The following is a 22,288-nucleotide window of genomic DNA, read 5'->3' on the forward strand; positions in this document are numbered from 1 at the left end:
GGCTAAAAACGGTCTAAGAAAGAACCAGTTAACGAATAAATACGTAGAAGTGTCACCCAGATAAACAGAAAAAAAACTTCACTCATTGAGGAGGAACTGTGATAGCCCTTAAAAGGTTGCGATCACTTATCACTCAGCGAGGAAAAGTACTTCACAACCACTCAAAAAACTACACGTGCACACCTCAAAGCAAGTAGTGCACACATTTATACCGTAGTACCAATAAATCTAGATTACAAAATCAAAACCCATAGTTACAGATACACAGCATTATGTTTTGATGGTCCTCCAGAGTATATCTTTATATTTCCGAAGGTACCCTCGTCCCCATCTGCAAAAGATCAGCTTGTTTATTTGTATTATTATTATCATCATTATTTGCTCTTTCTTTTAGCACCAGAATTCTCACGCTGAACTTTCGCTGCACACTAAGTTGCACTGTTGATTGTTCTTCACTGATGAAGTACTCCAATATTTTTAATGTGCTGACTGCAATACTCATAAAATCTTCCTGCTCTTATTGTACCGTTCACAATCTCTCGATTGCTAAAACTGCTTTCTAATTCATTATCTACCGCAGGCATACCTCTCAATTGTACCTCATTACGAGGAACGTACCTCATTTGGGGTGTTAAAAAGTTCACGTTCCTCGAAGTTCCACATTGAAAGACTGTCACACATTCAGTGTTAGGATTTTTTTTAAGTGAAATCCATTTTAAAAAGATATATGACTCATATTAATTCATTAAAAGATCTTCTTTATAAGTAAAACCAGCATACTTTAACCATCATATGACTTTCCTAGTTGAAGTTGTTAGTAAGCCATTAGTATGTATTCCACATTATGAGTGCTAGTGTTCCTCATTTTGGAGATCGAAGGTTGAGAGCTATGCGCACTAGAACTTTTCACGTCACGGCTCCTGTTGACATTTGGGTCTGGGCTCGGACCAGCTAGATCAATAGGTAATATGGCCACTTAAGAACAGGTTGCAAACCATCACCGTAATACCTTTAGGCACAGTGTTTATTATTTTTTTTTTTCATTTCCGGATTACGTAATGCTTTTCTACTACATCCCAAACAATCGTCTCTTTCTATTGATTGGCTGTCTATAGTTTCATCTCGTGGCACGGTTTTTCTATGACTGGTTAGAAGATCTGCCAATCAAAGTAGAGCAGTTCTACAGAGAGTGTGCGGTATTCAGGTACTTCTAATAGTTTTGCTTTCATGAAAATCAGAAGTAATACATTCTGGTTTTGTTTCTCGGAAGTATTAAAATTATTGGAGAGCAGTTTACCTGGGGGTTGTCTTTAAAATTTTGTAAATAACGGAGTTTCCCTTGTAGGAATGGATGGGGATGACTTCCGCATACAAGTGCTTGGATGCTGCAGGGTGTTGGCAAATGCCTACTATTTTGAAGATGCATTTGACCGCTAAACGATGGGGTTGATGTTTTATTGTGTTAACTTACTGTGGAAGCTACTTGACCAATTTCAGTGGACCAGGTCCTTTAAGCTTGAGTACTATTGTAAATAAATGCTACAAATCTTTGCTGTTTCTATTTTTGTTTTTCTCCTAAAATGAGCGGCTTTGCAACAGAAACGTATAGGTAATGGTCAGTGATAGTGCCAGTATGTTTGTTAAGAGTTCTTTTTTGTCTTACAATGCAAAATGGTAGTGATTGTTGTATTTACGTTTCAAGTGATGCAGACCAGTGCTAAAGTGCCCGTGATTTCGGGCCTGCGTACCAGGTTTTGCTTTTGTCTTGATTCTTGGTGTAAGAAGCAAATATCTGCGCCCCAAACATATGTATTAGAAGAGTGTCCATTTATCTTTTTGTATGTTATTTAAGCTAAGTGCAGTGGACCACGAGGAATATTTTTCAGCCATAACATCATACCTGCCATTGATGCTGCATACAAACATTGTAGGACAAATAGCTGCAGTGTAGAGAAAAAGTGCAATAAATAATTTAAAACAAGAAAAGTCCAGCATAGTATTTCTAATCCGGACATGACGGCTTAATCGATGACCACAATATTGCTCTGAAGGAATAGTTACTTTGGCAGATAAACAGTCAGCACTTGCAGATAGGTTAATTGTGACTGTTATACTTGGAAGAGGTCTGGTTGCATCCGTAAGTAAATGTCTTTTAGTATTGATAGAGAATATTCCTAATTTACAAGGCCTCTTAATGACAGCAAGCAGCAAACATTAAAAAGTGCTATGTTACACAGAGGAGAATTCAGACTTTTTGTAATAAAGCAGTTAGTGCTGAAGGTCCAGTGTGCCTACCTCATAACAAACAAGTATTCTTATTATTAGGTTAAATCAGCATATGATTTTGAACACATTGTGGTAATAGTTGTGTAGCTCAAATGTTTGTGGTATACCTCTAGCACTTTTGAGATGTAATTTTTCATGCAGTTCTGATCCATTTGTGACCTTTGTGTTAAAGTACTTCCTGGGGACTTAGTATCTTGAGGCACTGCCTTCATTCTGTATACTAGTATCTATGTTTCTAAGTACTGTCTTACTTGGCTCCCTGCCAGTGCTTTGTTTACTAGTCATAGACTGTTACGTAAATCTGCAGTCGCAAAATGTTGTATTGATTTAAATGCAGAGCAGTCAGAAAAACTTTTACAAAATAAAAAATTCACTTATAGGTAGAAAACCTGTCAAAATCTGGTTTAGTGCGTAAAATATAAGATCTTAGACAAAGGACATGGCTGCAGCAGCACAGATGCCTGCAATGACTCGGAGAGTCTGTAACAAGCAGACTTTGGCAGTATACAACAGCTCCTCCTTTCCTATATTATTAAACTTTTTAAAACATCATACATTTCTTAACTCGTGCATTTTCAGCTAATTCTGTCCTGTCTGGGACCTTATACCGGTTACTGCCCTCCCAGGCCACTGTACGGTTGAGCTACAGCCTCTGGTCCTAGAATGCATTGGCTGGTGTAAAATGTAATCTGTGCTGTTGTCAATAGTCTGGAAAGTTGCTGAATGCATCTGAACTGATAATTCTAATTTCGAGTTGCTAACCATTATCTGATAGTCTAGGATTTGTGTGATAATTTTCTAGAGCCGATCATTGCACGCATAATTTCTTTTCATTTTTTTGATAAATTATTATAATATTTTTAACTACCATTGTTTTGCTATTTTAATCTGCCTACTGTACATCCCTGCATTTAACTGTGTGACTCTTGACATTTGGTCTTTAAGTCTTTGATAGTCAAGAAGTACCCGTTAGCACATCTGCTTATGACAAGGTGACTCGGGCACATGCATGCGTAAGAGGCTTGCAAGTGGGAGTCCAAGTTGGTACAGCAAGACCTAGCTTTTTGGCAGATTGTTGCTTAGCCTGATAGAGCTTGTTGTGGTTTATGATTATGATTCATAACCAGTTTTGTGATCATGTATTGCTGCAAAGCATACATAGTATTTTAATATTTAAAATAAGTTGTGTTTTATAGTGTTTTGCTTCCTCATTCCATTCCAAGTCAGTCTGAGCAATTCTTAATAATAATCTGATAACTCGTGCATGGCATAGTGGCGTGTGTGTGTGTGTGTGTGTGTGTGTGTGTGTGTGTGTGTGTGTGTGTGTGTATATATATATATATATATATATATATATATATATATATATATATATATATATATATATTTTATTTTTACCATTTGTAAACTGGGTGTGACCAATTAGTTGCATGCCTTTGTTACTGACTGTCCTTGGCGTGTTGATCTGTTAAAATACTGCTTACATGGATTGCAGTCCGCTGTCACTTGTTTCCACGGGGTAGAACAGCATATTCTGCGTGAATGAAAATCTAGAGTATTGTGGAATTAGTACTTCTGAACAAGTTAGAATATGATTAAACTTTTGGATTTTTACTTCACTTAAATATGTCCACTAAATATTGTGGTTACAGTGTGGGCATCTTCATTTTGCATTTTTTTTTCATATGGCTAGGCATGCCCACTAAACATGGCTACAGTGTGAGCATCTTCATCGTTTTGATGTAGCTACTGTAGTGCTTTTTTGTGTTTATTTGGTCACATTGTATCCATAGTGTCAGGTTCTGTGGTACACAAGCTCCACACGGCACATCCTGGTCACTGTCACTGACCAGCAGCATTTTTTTTTTATAATCATAGTAGTTACTAGGAAGAAGTCGAGCTGAGATGTGTTACTATTCCAGATGCTTTAGAGTGTTTTTGTCCAGCTAGCATAGCTGGACAGTCTGCATTGCACTGACGAATTGTATTGTATTTCATGCTAGAGTAAGAGAGCCTTCATTGGTGCTTTTTTTTTTTTTTTTTTTTTTACACAGGTTTAGCCATTATGATTGTAGCATGTCTTGGCAGGTTAAAGCAATGCATTAAAAATGTAGTGTACCCAACTGTCAACCTAAGTTTGATTTCAATTGTCTTCATGACTCCGAGGCTTTTTGGTCATCAAAGGCAGGATGCACTATGGGTCTTGCCTAGTTAATATCGAGAAATGTTTTCCTAGCACACGACTTATGACAGTGTTGGTACTGTTAAACTGTACAAAAAGCATTCTTGTTTGTAGCAATGCAGTTGCTTTTTTCAGAATTAGACACTGAAATCTAAGCCTTCCAATACAGCTTTCTGTAGTGAAAGAAAGTACTGCCTCTTTATAATAGAGCAATGTATCATATGCTAGTTTTTACTGGTGGCCAGGGATAAAAGCTTGTCTGCACTTGCTCTGAAGTGATCAATTATTTGTTCTACAGAATGTAATTTTACATTTTTGTGTGCATTGAATAAAGTTTGTGGTTGTAATAGTGATGCTGAGATAAATCTAAATCCCTTAGAGCCACGCGCTCGAGGGACTTGAACCTCAGCACAGAAATAAATAGAACATGCTGGAGGGACAGATTCATAACCCAGAGGCTCCCTTCGCTCTGAAATAGAATTCCAATTCATGTTAGGCAGAGCACCTCACTGACTCTCTTCAAGAAGAATCTCGATGAGTGGATGGGGGATCGTAGGTTTGTCCCGGGGATTACTTCCGTGTAACTATTAGACAGAGGCACATTAAACTAAACTTTAAAAAGGGCACAGTATACTCAAATCAAGGGGTGGCATAGGTTTGTCCCGGGGATTACTTCCGTGTAACTATTAGACAGAGGCACATTAAACTAAACTTTAAAAAGGGCACAGTATACTCCAATCAAGGGGTGGCGTAAGCCAAACACAATCAGGCTAGGCTTATAAATGCCCCAGGGCAGATAGAGCTAGCTGGAATGATTTTAGTATTTCGAGTTTCAGTGATACTTAATGTTACCACTTCTGGTTGTGATGCGCAATTTTTCTATGTCTGTAGAAACTCATAACTGTATAATATAATGTTATCTGTGAAATATTCACATTTATTTAGAGTTTCTTAGAAATCCATATTCATTCAGATGTCCGAGTGCACTTTCATGATGCTTGTGTCCTGACATTACAGAAATTGTAACCTTGCCCACAATACTGTGAGATTCTAGAAGCTGTTTGTCGTCTGTCAGGTTGATTGTGTCCTAACTTTCCAGTAATTGTCATCTTGTGCACAATACCATGAGGTTCTAGAAACGGTTTGTTTTGTGGCAAGTTGATCTGTGCCAGGTAGCCAGAGATGAAGCATTTCTAGATGCAAAATGACTGTAGTGTTAAAGGAGTTTGCGCTTACTAATTTTCAGATAGCTTTCCCCTTCAAGCTTAAGTATGCTTTTACTGTGTTTTTGTTAGATTATTACCTACCTTGTAGAAGCATTTATTTACTTATTTGGCAGGTATTGAACTGGACCTCAAGGGCTCCTTTTCAAACACACCCTTGTTAGATTGATGAGTAAAACATAAACTCACATAAAAAATAATAAATGGTAATGAAACACACAAACTTACTTGGCCATAAAAGACATAATGCACAGATCAGAACCGAAGTAAAAACAGCAAGGTAGAAAAAGTCAAACATATTTACAAAAAATGAGTTTCACCTATCTCTCCAAGGATAACCATACCCATACAGAAGACAAGCCTTACATGTGGTTCATCTGCACTTCATATGTCATTGTATGTTCCATCAACACAGCTGATAGCCACATTTCCACTTTGAAATATGTACTGAAGATTGATTGATCGGAGGAGTTACCATATTCAAAACTTGCTTGTAATGCATTTTATAAGAAGTTTATTAGCGTGACAATATGCAGTTCATTATAGTGCCTCAACAGGCTTCTTTATGAATGAAACTCTGTCTTTACGAGTGTACTGTGTCAAAATTGTAATGAATTTTCTTGGGGGGTGGGGAATTTAAATAGGTTACCAAAAGTGCATCAGTCTGTGGAAAATTCAGTGATATGTACCTTTACTTGTAGTATATAGGCTGTGCACCAGAGAGTTCTGTAGAGGAGTTTAGGCACACAGTGCAGAATTTCTGTTTGCAAACTTGATTATTGTTTGAGGGACAGTTGCAATCTAATGTTTAAATTGCAAGGTTTCATTTTGTCTGCAAAATATTTTTTAGAATACTTCATAGGATCATAGGAGGTTACTAGGCTAATGGCTGCAGGGCCCTTACAAGCCTAGCCAAGTTCAACCCGTGTTCCCAAGGGTGTCTGGTTTAAGCAGACACTAAAATCAGTACCTATTGCCCCTGTCCAAGAGGTACACAGGTGGAACCCCCAGGGTGAATTTCCAGTTATCCATCCAATCATCCAAATTATGCTTAAATAAGGTCAATGAGGGGCTTTATTTAACATGAATAGGAAGCTTGTTCCAAACTTGGGGCAACCTCTGTGAGACTCATCTGTCTTTCCAGCAAGTTCTGTTGATGTGATATACCAGGCTGAGCTCCCATGTGCCATTTGACTTGCGAATGACCCAGCTTTAATGGAAATGTTGCACAGAGACTGCTGTATATGCAAAGCACAGGTCGCCTCTGGGTAGTCTGTATGACACAGAGTAAAGTGACGACGATTTCAGTCTGTCTGCTTAAGTCAGATATTGAAGACCCTGACTTTTCTTTGTAAGGAACCTTTGTGGTCTGTCCAATTGCTGCAGGTGTTTGGAAAGGAACATATCAAAGGGAGCGTTGTACTCTTGTTATTGACCTAATGAGGTAAGAGTACAGGGGGTTATAACCTCTTCATATTTTTTTTTCTGGAGGCAATGCCCTTACTTATGAGACGAGCAATATAAAATGCTCTTCTTACCACTGTGTGATCGAAGTTGAGTAAGCTGTCGACCTCTGTGGCCCGATCTCTCATCCCTGACTGTGTGCTTAGGGTATTGCTATTGATATGGTAGTCTGCAGGAATATCGCCCTTACCAAAGAGGATGACAATGCATTTTTTTGCATTAAGTCCATGACTTTGGTGCCAGTCATTAGTCTGTGTAAGACATGCTTGAAAGATGTTTACATCGCTAGGCGTTTCAATGATCGCTCCCAGTTTGCAGTCATCAGCAAACTTTCTCAGCCACAGTCCTTTAGTTTTAGACTGTAATTTGGAAAAGTAGATTCTAAACAGTAGGTGCCCCAGAATCGATCCCTGTAGAACATCACTGGTTTCGGATCTGCCAGAGGAGGCGAGTCTCCTATTTTGACTGCATGAGTTTTATCAGTGAGCCACTTTGCAATCCATCTGACAATATATGGGTTGATATCCAGCTGGGTTTGTTGGTCATTATTTGGTAATAGAAAAAAGGGTTACAATGCTTTCAGACATGCAAAAGAGTGTCATAGTTGCATATCCATAATAACTATACATTCCAATCACTTCAGACAATTCTTTTATTTATTTATTTATTTTTATATTTATTTATTTTTACATTTGTTTGCTGGGAAAGTCTGACTGGACTAGAAGTCCATTTTCAGTGGAGGCCCAGGGAGAAAAGCAAGCTCCAAGACATACAATACATAATACACCTAGCAAAATTTAGTAATTTAACATTTTTTCAAAGTATTTCAAAAGAGCATTAGAAAGCGCAGTAAACTGATTACAAAATATGGATATATACAATGTAGAAAAATAGTTACACTAATAGTTAGAAATATTAGTGGTTACAATAAATATTGCACACAGACCTCTGAGCTAAATACTTATTCAGTCTTTAAAAGTTAGGACAAATATATGTAAGCTTGAATTAATAGGTTTAAAAGGGAGTGAAGTGTGTAGAGAATGTGAGTAAAAAGGTAGTTTGGAGTAAGTTTGGTTAGTGAAAGGATATTATAGAGAGATTGTTTTAGTCTGGGGCAGTAGATTGGGCAGTCTCAATAGGTGAACTAGGTTTATTTCAAATTAGATATTTTAGCCAGGTTCAATGCATGTACAAATCCATGTAGCAGATAGGTGGGCTTTTAGTAGTTTTTTGAATTGTACTATGTTGGAGTTGGTGGTGCTGTGGTAACGTTGTCAATCTCACAGTATGACGTTGTCCTGTTCGATTCTCAGCTAGAGTGTCTTCTATGTGGTGACATGTATGAATGGGCGTACCTTCGTTGAAGGTTGTGTGTCAGGGCTGGCAACTCGGCACATAAAAATCTACTGCCAGTCATTAGCGGACCGGAGTTCCGCTGTGGCGACCCCTAACCGGGAAAAACCGAAAGACGCAACAACTATGTTGGAGTTGGATTTACTATCAAATGGAAGACTATTCCACATTTTGGCGACGCTGCAGGAGTAGAGGGATTCTCTAGTATGGCTTTTGCATTTTGTTATCTCTAGTAATGCCTTATGGCTAGAGTGATGGGTCTGGTTATTTGAGTAGTGAGCCAGTAAGTTCTTTAGGGCTGGAGTTTTTTCATGATGGTTTATATGGTGAGCCACTTGTAGCTCACTGAATTTTAGCAATGAAGGGAGTTCAAGCCACAAGAGTTTTCTGAGTGAGTGGCAGTGATGAGATCTGTAGTTAGCTCCTGTTGCAAATTTTGCTATTTTGTTATAACCGGTTTCTAGTTTAATTAACTCTGACTTTCTAAGGTTGGTAAGGATAAGGGAAGTGTAAGGTGGGTTCTAGCATTAGTTGCTCTGGTGTCTGCTGTAAAAGTGTTTACATCTGTAGAGGCACCCTAGCTTTTTGTGAACTTCTTTTTATAGACTGGGCAATATGAGTGTCAAATAGCATATTCTGGTCAATGGTGATCCCTAGCAACTTTGTAGTAGCATTATATCTAGAAGCACAAAACGGTGGACTACCACTGTAGCACAGTATATAGGTTCATAGGTTGGTACTAGGCTATCAGCCCTAGGGCCTGTACAAACCTGGCCATAACAATTCCCTGGCTATTTCTTCCCACACTATTTACTTCCCTGGATCCCTGTCTAGCAGGGTGACTGACGTGATCCCCAGGGTGAATTTCCTTTCTCCCATCCAATTGTCAAGGTTCCTTTTGAAGATGGCCAAAGAGGTGCTCTGCTTGACATGTATGGGCAGTCTATTCCAGAGTCTGGGGAGTCTCTGGGTCAGGAACCTATCCCTCCAGCATGTTTTGTTTATTGTGATGACCAGGTTTAGATCCCTGGAGCGTTGTGGCTCTGAGGGATTGGGATTTCTTTAAGTGTAGCATGTCCAACAGCTCTGGGTTTGACATGGCCTTGCATGTTAAGCAGAGATTGCCTCTGACTAGAAGAAGTCAATCAGGTTCAGGAGACAAGATCGGCCCTTCACGAACCCAAACTGGGTGAGGTCCAGTGTTTGAAGATTGCCAATGTCTTTGTTTATAAGTTCCATAACTTTTGTATCTCTAAACCTAAACTAATGTTAAACCTTTTCTGAACCAGTTGGTCATGTGTTATGCTCTAACATAAATGTGTACTTTCAAAAAGAGTTGCATATAGTTGTCCCACTCGTGTAAGAAAGTACTGTAAAATCCATTTTACAGTTTGCATTCAAAAGAGTGGTAGTCCACTGTTTTATGCTTCTAGATATAATGGGGTAGTAAGGTTTGTAGTGTCCACATTTCAAGACTGGAATGGTAAATTGCATATTTTTAAAGATAATCATACTGTACCACCTCATTGCTGTAACCCGAGAATTCCAGTATCACCAAAAGCTTATCCCCCGCCTTGTATGATGTATTTGTTCCCTAGTAACAAAGTAGCTAAATGCAATTTCTTCCAAACCTTTTAGGCTTGGCGTATCTACATATCAGTTGGATGTAATTCTAATTAGTCCGTGCTTATTTCCCTTCTTGACTGCTACCTTTAGATGACATCTGTCATAAATTCACTATGTTAAAATGTGTAACAACAGTTATACAGGTGCAGACTTGAGAAAAATCTTTTTGAGCTCAAGAATTCCTTTATACAGAGGGAGAAATTGAGATTTGTGACATCCCTGCCTATTTGACCGTGAACCCCCTTTGAGTTTTGCTATCTGTCCGCTTTTAGATGCTTTAAACCATTTTACAAAGGAGGGTTCTTAAATAGATTTTTACAATTTATCATTAACAGTCCTATAGGAGGTCATAGCTTACGGCCTAGACTGTTTGTTTAATGGGAAAACATTGTTTGTATTTAATTGAAGATTGGTGGTGCCTATCCTTTGGCTTCTGTGTTTTTTAAGGCCTGAGTGGAATGCTTTGTGTGTGTGTGTGTGAGTGTGTGTGTGTGTGTGTGTGTGTGTGTGTGTGTGTGTGTGAGTGTGTTTTTGTAATTTATCCTTTCACTTGGTATATATGTAAATCATATTCCCAGCAGCAATGTAAAAGTCTACACAGAAGGATGCTTGTCTGTCTGGACTTTGGTTCCAATAAATCATTTCACCACCCATTTTTGTAAATGGGATTGTCCAAGACCCTGTCCAACAGATTCTGCTGTTTTGGTTGGCACATTGTCTTCTTATCCATCTTTACAGTCTCCCATCCCACCCTTTTGGATCCTATCCTTTCCATTGGGATTTTGTCCTACCACCATGTGAAAAATGCTAATCTTGGTTTGCACCACCAAAGGCACTGTTATATTATTTATTTGACAATATCTCTCAGTTGCAGAGGTTTTGGAATATCTTTTTAGATCTGGCATTCCCCCTTTGCATACTGAGATCATGAGTGTTTTTTCCTAGAAACCCTAGGTCTGTGTCCCTCAGAAGTTACTTTCGAACCTCTTAAGTTGGTTTTGGAATATCTTTTTAGATCTGGCATTCCCCCTTTGCATACTGAGACCATGAGTGTTTTTTCCTAGAAACCCTAGGTCTGTGTCCCTCAGAAGTTACTTTCGAACCTCTTAAGTTGGGGATGGAGGTATTTCACTCTAAACTGGGGATGTGCCTAGATAGAAAGAGGAATGTAGGCAATAATACCATTTTACCACCCTTATTTTAGCTAAGACCAGGAGATAGTGTTTTTTCCCTAAAGTGTTATTTTCTGTTGAATTTGTTTTGACAGCTGAACTACATTTTAATTGCCGTTTCAACTTGTTTATCTGTATGAATGCCCAAATAATTTTGTTCACATTGTATGAAGCTATCTGTTTTATAAGATCTCAAGAGATGTTGTTCAGTGAGAAGAAAACTTTATTTTCTTTATATAGGTTCATAGGTGTTTATTTTCTTTATATAGGTTCATAGGTGTTTACTAGGCTAACGACCACAAGGGCATTTATAAGCCTAACCATGCATCCCAAATCTCTGACAAGTTCTGATACCCTTGATCAGTGTAAGCAGGGCTTTGTGAGATGAACCATTTACAGGTTACCTGTATCCATTAGAGACACAGGTACCAAACCAGGGATGAATTTCCGGTTTCCCATCCAATTGTCCAAGTTGTACTTGAATTGGGTTATGCTTCAGATGGATGGGGAGCCTGTTCCTGTTCCATACACACAGTAGTCTTTGGGACACGCATCTCTCTCTCTCTCTCTCTCTCTCTCTCTCCAGCAGGACCTATTTATATCACAGGCAAGATTTAAGCCTTTAGAACGGGTAATTCTGGTGCTGTTTGTTTTTGTGGATATGCAGGAGGTCCATCAGAGTAGGGTCTGACCATTCCCCTGTATGACAGGCAGAGATTTCCCCTCGAAAGCCTGTAGGAGACGGTCAGGTATAGGGCGGTCTACATAGGACATTTTACTTACACCAAGAATTCTTTTAGTAAAGAACCTCTGTGGATGTTCCAGTTGTTGGATATGCCTGATTAGGTACATTCCAAAGGGGGCAGTATACTCAATGATAGGTCAGATGAATGCCGAATACAGTGGAACAATGACTTCCTTGGACTTAAATACCATACCTTTGTTTGTAAGTTGCGCAGTATAGAATGATTTCCTCACCACTGTAGACACATGATGGTCAAAGACTAGATTACTATCCATGTGTGTCCCTAAGTCCCTGACTACTGGGTCAACTCTAAGGGGTGTGTTGTCAATATGATGGTCACCACAAGTGGATGACTTCCCAAAGATACTATTTTGCATTTCTTTGCATTTAGTTTTAGTCCATCACTCTGACACCAGTTGTTTGTCTGTGTCAGCCCCTCCTGGAGAACATTTATGTCCGTGTGGGATTCAATGACCACTCCTAATTTGCAATCATCTGCAAATTTAGTCAGCCAGAGACCATTGACATTGGCCTTGACTTCTGAGAAATAAATGCCAAAAAGGAGCAGTCCAAGGACTGGTCTCTGAGGGACTCCACTTGTGACTGGCATCTTTGAAGAGGTGGGATCCCCAGTTCTAACTCCCTTGGTCCTGTCTGTGACCTAGTTGGCTATCCATTGTGTGACTTATGGGTTTGTACCTAATCTCTTGAGTTTCTCTTGAGTTTGTCAACAATGCCCGAGTGAGGTATTGTGTCAAATGCTTTGGCCAGGTCAAGGTAGGCAGTGTGAATAATCTTGCCCTCATTCATTGCTTTGGTGACCTTCTCAAAGAAGTCCACTAGGTTGAGTAGGCATGATCTGCCCTTGACTAAACCAAACTGGGTTGGGTCCAGTGTCTGGAGGTTTACAATATCTCTATTGATCATCTCCATGATAAATCTTTCCATGGCTTTACATATAAGACTAATGAGACTTATGGGTCTGTAGATGGCTCATCTTTTATGCAGAGGGATGACTGTTACCTTTCTCTATTCATGAGGCATGAAACCTGTTTGGAGGCTACAGTTAAATAGTAATTCCAGAGGCCCTGATAGGTCATGTTTAGAAGGTATTCTGAGATATTGTCTGGGCCCATTGATGCAGTGTTTTTGGTCTTAGAGAGAGCATTAAGGACTTGTTCCCTAGTGATTTTAGGGAGAGTTATATTTGATGATATCTCCTAAGGGAAGGTTGAGGGGGAGAGAGGGGTAAAGTTGGAGCTGAATTTATCAGCCAGGAGGTTAGCAGTGTCTTCTGGCTCAGTGTAGATGGCTCCATTTACATGAGCTCTGCACACAATTGTGTATTGCCTTTGAGGATGTGGACATAGCTAAAGCATGCCTTGTGGTTTTCCTTGGCCTGGGAGGCCAAACTTACCTCAAATTTGGCTTTGGCAGTCTTTGTCTTCTGAGTTATTTGTTTAGTTTGAGAGTGCTTTTATCCTGCTGGGTTCTGCACCTCCTAATTTTTGCCATGATTTTCTTCCTCCTGTTATCCAGCCTATTGATTTTGTGATTCAACCAGGGTGGTTTGTTTTTTTAGTTAGTTCTGTACTTCTTCCTGGTGGGTACAGCTGCCTCTATGCAGCTATTAACATGCTTGTACAGAAAAAGCTGAATGGAGTAAATAACCAAGAGCACTGCACCAAAAATAAAAATCCAGCAGTTTTATTCCACCACAATAAGAGTTTAACGCTTTTGTCAAAAGTACATAAAATTGACTTCTTCAGAACTCAGTTCTCCTTAGCACTTTGCTTGTGATCCTTCAGAGGTTTTTTGCAGCCCTGCTGTACTGTCAGGTGGAACACTAAGCCTAGCCTCAGAGATACCAACACACCTCTCGCCCACTAGCCAAAGTGCAACCTCTTTTCCTGACCATATACATTTACCTAGTACTATAGACAGATCATTTTCTACAGTTTCTCCAGCCAGCTTGGTCAATATGGGCATCCTGAGGCAGTGTAGTAACTGCCTCATGTTCACCGACAACCCTGTACTCCTAGTCCATACAATCTCAACATGTGACAGATGCAACTATATTAAGAAACTTGAATCCATGCCCTCTCATGCACCATTCAGTACATAAGACAATGAGCGGGTTGTCAGCATGCACACCTCCCCTCCTTCTACACCCAAACCCACATCACGCATACCTGCATATGTGAAGGTCATCACCAGAAATATACCTAAACACCAGAGACCTCCCAAACACAAGCATGCTATGCATAATACTTCCTTTGCAGAACACAATACACATAATAGCTCACGCACTAGTGTCTCACCTGTCAAGCCCTTAAGGCAAAACACAAAACCAAATGTATTAGTCATAAGTGATTCCATCATGAGACGCACACATGTCCCTCTCCCCAGGCTGGATAAGGAAAAGGTCATGGTCCGCTGTCTGACAGGTGCTACTATACACCATATCACACATGCACTCAAGTCTCTCCACAGTAGGTACTGTTATGACTCCGTCATAGTTCATGTTGGTATAAATGACTTGAGACGTTCCTCTCTAGACTATATGAAGAGAGACATGACTGAGCTCTCGGACTATGGGTATCAGGCAGGTATGTCCCTAGCCTAAAGCAGCATTTTACCTTCACCTAGGATGATGCCTCAATACAAACTGAAAATGATTGACTTCAATAATTGGCTTAGTTTCTGGTATCATTCTAAGAGGATCCAGTATCTTTCACCCTGGGATGACATGATTGACAGACCTTGATGCTTTGCCAGAGATGGTCTTCATTTGTTACTCCTGGGATTTCGGCTACTAGCTAAGGCTCTTGCCATCCCCATAGTGCCTTTTTTTAGGCAGTGTCTTGAGGACAAAATTCCTGACGTAAAAACTCCATCTAAAAACAGCCTCAAAGTTATGCTGCTAAACACTAGAAGTCTTAACATGAAACTGCACTCACTGGAAGCAGTCATCACCTTGGAAGACGCAGACATTTATGCAGTCACTGAGACCTAATTCAAAGCTCTGGTGTGCACCCCAGTTGTACCAGGTTAGACCTCCTTCCAAACATTCAGATCACAGACCGAAGGTGTGAAAAGTAAATGAGGTGGTGTATCAATATTCAGTGAAGATAAATACACCTCCAGATTGGTTAAACAGTATGATTCCCTGGAGACACTTCAGGTGCAATTTACTGTTGGTAGGACATCTATTCAGGTCATTGCCAACTACAGGACCCTCCTCCGTGAATCAGGACACCCACTCTGCCTATTTGGATCTACTTGAGTCTATCAAGCTGCTTCCGATTACCATGGTTTTGGGTGACTTTAACTACCAGCCATTGACTGGGTGAAATATTCATGCTAAAACTCACTTGCCCAACGGTTCCTCGATTTTGTTTGGTCCAGTGCCCTGGATCAGCTGGTTTGACACCCCCCACAAGGCATGCCAACATCCTGGATCTGGAGCTTACCAATATGGGGGACCACTTTAGCTCCTCCACTGCAAGGTCTTCCCTGGTGAGGTCTGACCACAGATTGGTTTCAGTTGAAGTCACTATCACACCTGTCTCCCTCCAGCAGCAACTAAACTAAAAACTTTCTGCAAAGCAGATTATAATCTCTTACTGGATGGTATAAATAGCTTCACTGCACCTTCCCCCTCAGATGGAACTGGCAACTAGGCAGAGTTCTACACCACTGCTTTATACAAACACCTGTATAACTGCATTAATGCAGCCATACCTGATGGGACCAAAATAAGCTCCTCAAGGAAGAGCAAACCTGCCTGGAGGACAACTGCTATAATAGGCTTTACAGTAAGAGGAAGAAATTGCTGTCTAAAAGCAAGGAGTGAGCCCTATAACGGCAACACTCGCTCCCTCCTCAGCTTAAACATGCAAGTAAGACTTCTTGTGAAGTCCTCCAAAGCAAACTATGAATCCAAATTAGGTTCCTCAACTAAGGACAACCATAAGGCGTTGTTTAGTTACATTTGTAACCCGAAAGGAAAGGCTCAGATTTGTGCCGAACTGGTAGTTGGATACTAAATATGCTGAGCCTGTGGACATAGAACCTGTCAGCCAACAGGATAGCTGAGAACACTCCCCTGTCCCCACCACATGTACCCCATGACATCCCTACTACCTGTCCACTACCTTGTATATCTAAAGAACAAGTCATAAATACCCTCTCTAAGGTTAAAAACACAACATCTATGGGACCTCATAACATCCCAGGCTGCATCCTACATGGGCTCCAACAAGAATTAGCAACACCATTGGGTACTCTTTTTAGTCATAGTCTAAGCACCAGCTTTGTCCCAGCTGAATGGAAAATGGCCACAGTTATTCCCTTGCACAAAGGTGGTACTTGGGAACTATAGACCTATTAGCCTGATTAGCCTTATCTGCAACGCCAATGTGCAAATTGTAATAGGCATCCTAATGGAGAGATGAAAAATCAGCAAGCAAAGGAGTAGTAGTGCTGAGATTGAATTCATCCTCAAGTCTTGGTGAGTACCTTTGCGAGGTGGATCCTGCTTTTCACAAAAATCTCACCAAGGCGGCACTGATATATAGACTGTCTTTATATAGCGTATATCTTGGACAGAAGTAAGTCAAAAACAAAAAAAGACAGCTGGGTGCACAAGACCCAGGGTAAAAAAGTGCTTGATCCTGGTAGGCGCACTGGTACCAGGGCTGGAAAAAAGTGTGGAATCCTCAAAATAGGGAAACATTCCTTCAGTGGGGCCAAGCCCAGGGGGAGGATGGCCCACCTGTTGTAGAAGTAAGTAGCAGTCCACAAAAATCACAAAAACTGATAGGCCAAAGAAGAGCCATAGAGACAACAGAGTTGACTATTGAGGATAAGAAAGAAATTATGTATTGTGACTATTATGTAAAAAGCCCAGAATTTCCAGACACGAGATATACTAAATGATTGAGAGAAATTAGAAGAAAGAAAAATACTTCTGCAAGAAAAACTGTCAGAAGCTTCAAAGCAAAATTTGCATTCATTAATACAACAGATTTTTGAATACTAGTATATAGATCAAGAAATTTTTGATCTGTTTGGAAAAAGAAGCATCGGAGGAAGTGCAAAAATATAAACAACAAAACCTAGAGATATTTTGAAAAATATAAAAAAGAAATATGGACATGGGAAAGAGAGAGAGAGATTTGATATGGTGCAATATTTATGCAAAGGAGAAAGCCAAGCTAACTTAATATAGAGAAGGCAGCCCCAAATGTATTCGAAGAGAAACACAGGCAAAGGCATCCAGACATGGAAAAGTTCACAATAAAAGAAATTAATATCACAAAGATAGAATGTGGAAAAGAAGATTAGTCAATGTGGAAAAGAAGATTAGTAAATGTGGAAAAGAAGATTAGTAAAGCATAAGTTAAAGAAATAGAAGTTGCAGTTATGGAGTGCCTGCGAAGTGAAGGATTTAATGTGGAAGGTCTAACACAGGCTACATCACAGCATGATGAAGCGAGTCCCCAGAAATAGGAAAAGCAAGAAGATCAGGAGACGTGAAGAAGAAATATGGACATGGGAAAGGAAAAGAGATTTAATATGGTGTAATATTTATGCAAATGAAAAGGCAAAACTAATCAATACAAAAGAGCAGTACCAAAGATATTTGAAGAGAAAGGAGTCAAAGAAATCCGGATATGGAAAACTTTACAATACAAAAAAGAGGAAAAGTAGAAAAGGATATTAGTAATGGAGAAGTTAAAACTGAGGTTATGGAGAACCTGCAAAGTGAATGATTCAGTGTAGAAAATTCAATACAGAAACCACCACAACAGGATAAAGCAATGGATATCCAAATTAAGGGGAAACCAGTGGAACAGGAAGCAATTGGTGAGGTGCCATATCAAGATATTTTGGAGCCTTCCACAGGAAACCAGTATAAACGTTCACTTGAAGCTAGACAGTAAGGAAAGCAACAGGAAACTGTGGAAACTCTGCAGTCAATGTTGAGGAGTGATAGGCCAGTGAGTTCCCATATGACACAGCAACAGATGGCACAGTATGAAATTGAAGAGAATCTGCCACAGGAAGATACTATAGAACTTTCTATAGAATGCCGGAAAACAGGGGATGTGCCCTCAGTCTGGAAGAAAATGAGCTAGGAGAAGAGTTGCTTGATTTAATGGACATGTATAGATATGTTGAGATCAATGAGAGAAATAGACTGCAGAAGGTCAGTAAAACCCAAAAAGTAAGAAGCCCGATAAAACAAATGAATGCAGTAATTAGGACTGTCCGTAGAGATCCATGTGATATAACAGAAGTAAACGGGATATATTACTCTGCAGCTAAAGTAATAACTGATAAGAACACAGGGTACTGAGAGAAAGGAAGGGGAGAAATTGAATACCATCATGGAAATATCGAATAGAGAAAAAGCAATTAAGACGAAAAAATGTCACTGTTAACAGTATAGAAGAGGGAATTGATCAACAAAAATACTAAGAAAGATGGACATGGGAAAGGAAAAGAGATTTAATATGGTGTAATATTTATGCAAATGAAAAGGCAAAACTAATCAATACAAAAGAGCAGTACCAAAGATATTTGAAGAGAAAGGAGTCAAAGAAATCCGGATATGGAAAACAAACAAACAAATAAATAAATAAATAAGAGAAAGATAGATGTGATTAAAGCAACGCACAATATTAGAACAGACCAGGATCTGTCATGCACTATCGCAAATAAACTAAAAATTTCAGCACAGTTGGAAAAACTTAGAAGATACACAGGTAAATGTAAGGGAAAAGTACAAAATAAGCAATTTATTGATGACCCAAAAACGTTTTATAGAGAACTGGGAAATAAGGTAAAAGGAATTGAAAGACCGCCAAAAAAGAGGAAGTAGATACATTTTGGAGAAGTATCTGTATCTATGAAAATCCTGTGGAACATAACAAAGATGTTAAATGGATAGAAAAAGTAAGAGTAAGAAGTTTTTAAAGGTACAGGATATGAAATGGAATGAAGTAACAGCTGGAGAGACTGAAACAAAGTTAAGAAAAGCCTCTAATTGGAAAACCCCAGGCCCAGATGCAAAACCTAACGTTTGGTTAAAAGCATTAACATCTTTGCACGAGGATTTAGCGATGAGTAAGCTATTTTTATATGCACACCCTGAACAGACACCAACTTGGCTAACAACAGAAAAAACAATGCTCCTACAGTGAACCTGCAAGCTACCCTAAAAATTATAGACAAATAACTTGCCTTCTGACGTATAAACTATACATGGGAATTGACGCTGACAGTTTATAGTCATTTAGAAGAATACTCAATTATGGCAGTAGAACAGAAGGGCAATAAAATAGTCATATGGAACAAAATTATTAAATAAAGTTTTTCATATGGAACAAAATTGTTAAATAAAGTTTTTTATAGTGGAGAACTATAAAAAGGGGAAGAATCTAACTATGGCATGGATTAACTACAAAAAAGCATTTGATGGACATAGGCACAGACATAAGACACACAGGTCCACACACGTATTAGTGAACCATGGCATTTTTCCCATCTACCCACAAAACGATGAAACAACTGCTTTGGGTTAATTCAGCTGGTGGTGATCTCAGCTCAGGAAAATCCAGTGTCATTTCATCAAGCACACTGCACTTGCACCGGAATCTCCAGCACAGTGTAGGCAGCTTGTGTACGTGCAGCTGTGATTTACACTTCCCATTACATTGTCCTACAGAATGCACATGTGCAACAAACTTGCACTCTAATGCTATTGTACTGTCAGTCTTCATTGAACTTTCTACAACAGATACAGGGACACCAGCTGCTGTTAATCTTCACTCACAGTAGCCCACCATTATTGGCAGCAAGCCCATTGTGCTGTTACCATACTGTACCCCACCAGGGCAGGTGTTCGCTCTGCACCATTATTCTCTGAAGCACCATACAAAGTAAACACAAACACACTCGCACCTTCATATAAAGGCTGACAGTACAATAGTATACTGAATTTGTTGTACGTGTGCATTTTGTGGGACAGTGTAATGGGGAAAAGTGAATCAGAACTGCACGTACACATGCTGCCCACACTGTGTTGTGTGTGTGTGTGTGTGGTGTGCTTGATGAAATGATAGCAGACTTTCCTGAGCTGAGATCATCACCAGCTGGGAAAAATGTCATGGTTCACTAGTACATCACGCGAGCATGTCTGTGTGCCTATGTTTTATGCGCATAGAGTGTTGGTGGTGTAAAGCTGAGCAATAGAGCAGAGCTGGGCTGACACCTGCCTTGTTGAACAAACTTTGGGTGTCAGTACAGTGGGCTTGCTACAACAACTTTTGGGTGCCCTGTTATCTTTAGCAACTGTGGTCGCCCAATGCTGTTATACTATTGCTTTTTGGAGAATTAGGTAAAGCACCATGGTTCACCGGTACATTGTCTGTGTGATAAAACTGAGACTAATGGAGAAGAGCAGGGCTAACACATGACTTGTTACCAAAGCTTCTGGCTTCAGTGCAGTGGCCTTGCTGCAGCAACTGTTGGATGCTCTAAGCTGAGACTCTCTCAGCAGTTGTGGTCCCTCATATCTGTTGCATTATTGTGTTTTGGAGATGCAGAGGAATTTGTATGGTTCATCAGTACAAAGCGTATGTGAATATGTGTGTGTATAATATATATATATATATATATATAATTATAACATTGACATTTCATAAGATTGAGACCGTAACATTGAAAATTCAAAACACTGAAAACCCAAAAGATTGAAATTGAATGTGTGCTTCATAACATTGAAAACTACATTGCACAAGTAAATATCACCTCCACCTACAAAACCGCATAACTAACAGACACACTTTCTACTATGTTTCTGAAGGGGGGGCAAGTCTCCCTGCACCCCTATGTGGGGGGCTCTGCCCCCCACACCCCCGTTTAATTAAATATACCAACTCCAAGATCGCACTACAGTGGATAAAAAAGTTAATTTTCTAACCTCAGTGTATGGCGATTGATACAGTGAGGTTAGGAAAGGTTGGTGTAGCCTTTCTCCTCTGGTGCTTATTTATTCAGCAGGTTAGGAAATTTACTTTTTTCCACTGTAGTGCGTTCTTGGAGTTGGTATATTTAATTCATGGGGGATGTGGGGGGTGCAGGGCTTGTACCCCCCTGCAGAAACATAGTAACAAGAGTGTTTGTTAGTTGTTGTAGGTGGAGAGGATGTTCTTTACATATGCATTGTAGTTTTCAATATTATGAAGCACACTTTCAATGTTTTGGGTTTTCAGTAATGTTCATCGTGCATACAGCTGCAGTCATAACAGATGGGTTCTCCTGCCGTCAGGCGGGTCCTTGGTCGGCCGAATTCCAAAGTCTAGGTCTGGCGTCGGTTGTCGTCGCTTCTTCCCTGACGTCAGTGCGACAGGGGTATAAAAGAACCAGCCTACGTCATTTTCTTCAGTCTTTCTTGCCGCACGGTGCCCGAAGCAGAAGCAGTTCGCAAGTGCCGGTCGGCCAGCTCCTGAAATTACGAAAATTTTGCAACCGAAGTCTTCTTGAAAGCTAAGTACCCCATTGGGGAAACTTTTCTTGCCTCAGACCGATGTCAGACAAAGTTAATAATTGTATTTCATGTGGGAAGCAAATACCGCATAAGGATTTTCATTCCCTCTGCATTCCTTGCTTAGGCCCAGACCACGACATCTCGGGCTGTCGTTTTTGTGCTACATTCAACAAACGCACCATTAAGCGTCGGGCGGAGTTTGCCCAGCACTATTTTGGCAAAAAATTTAACTATATTATGTCGTCGGATACCCCGACTCCAGTTTTGTCTAAAAAACGCAAAGATAAGGACCGACACACGAGGTCCGCGGCCTCTACCGACACCACGCCAAAGCCGACTATAGGTGGTCCGGTTCTCAGCGAGGTGCCTACGCAGCCCCTGCCTACCGATGACACTTCATTGGCGGTGCTTACTGTGCCCGAGGTCGCAGGCTCCTCGGCCCAGTTCCATATGTTAAAGTACCAACAGTTTCTGTTATTACAGTTGAGAAGCAAAATGTCACAACCAGACTTGAAGGAGTTGCAGGATTTGATGCATAGTGCAGAACAAGTGGGTAAACATACCTTGCAATGTGGTTTTGATGCTCTAGAGGCCTCATGTAGAGCTGCTGTTACAGGATCAGTCATACGTAGACATGCCTGGCTCAAGGAGCAAACCTTACCAGATCATGTCAAAGCT

At 40.0% G+C, this 22,288-nt stretch overlaps 1 protein-coding gene across 2 annotated transcripts in view; it reads left to right on the plus strand.

Annotated features, from left to right (window-relative positions):
- Window positions 1–1,104: 1,104 nt before the first annotated feature.
- The window catches only part of PLEKHM3 (pleckstrin homology domain containing M3), a 1,264,948-nt gene continuing 1,243,764 nt past the window's right edge, over window positions 1,105–22,288 (plus strand). Inside the window, exon 1 of one of the 2 annotated variants that reach the window (XM_044060533.1) lies at window positions 1,105–1,204. The gene's annotated coding sequence lies outside the window, so the exon portion shown is untranslated. Of the gene's footprint in view, window positions 1,205–1,256; window positions 1,610–22,288 lie in introns of those variants that run through there. The other variant, XM_044060535.1, reaches the window with a different exon arrangement.

This window comes from Protopterus annectens, chromosome 2.part0, assembly GCF_019279795.1.
Source record: "Protopterus annectens isolate FY-2018-M chromosome 2.part0, PAN1.0, whole genome shotgun sequence".
Taxonomy (NCBI): Eukaryota; Metazoa; Chordata; order Ceratodontiformes; family Protopteridae; genus Protopterus; species Protopterus annectens.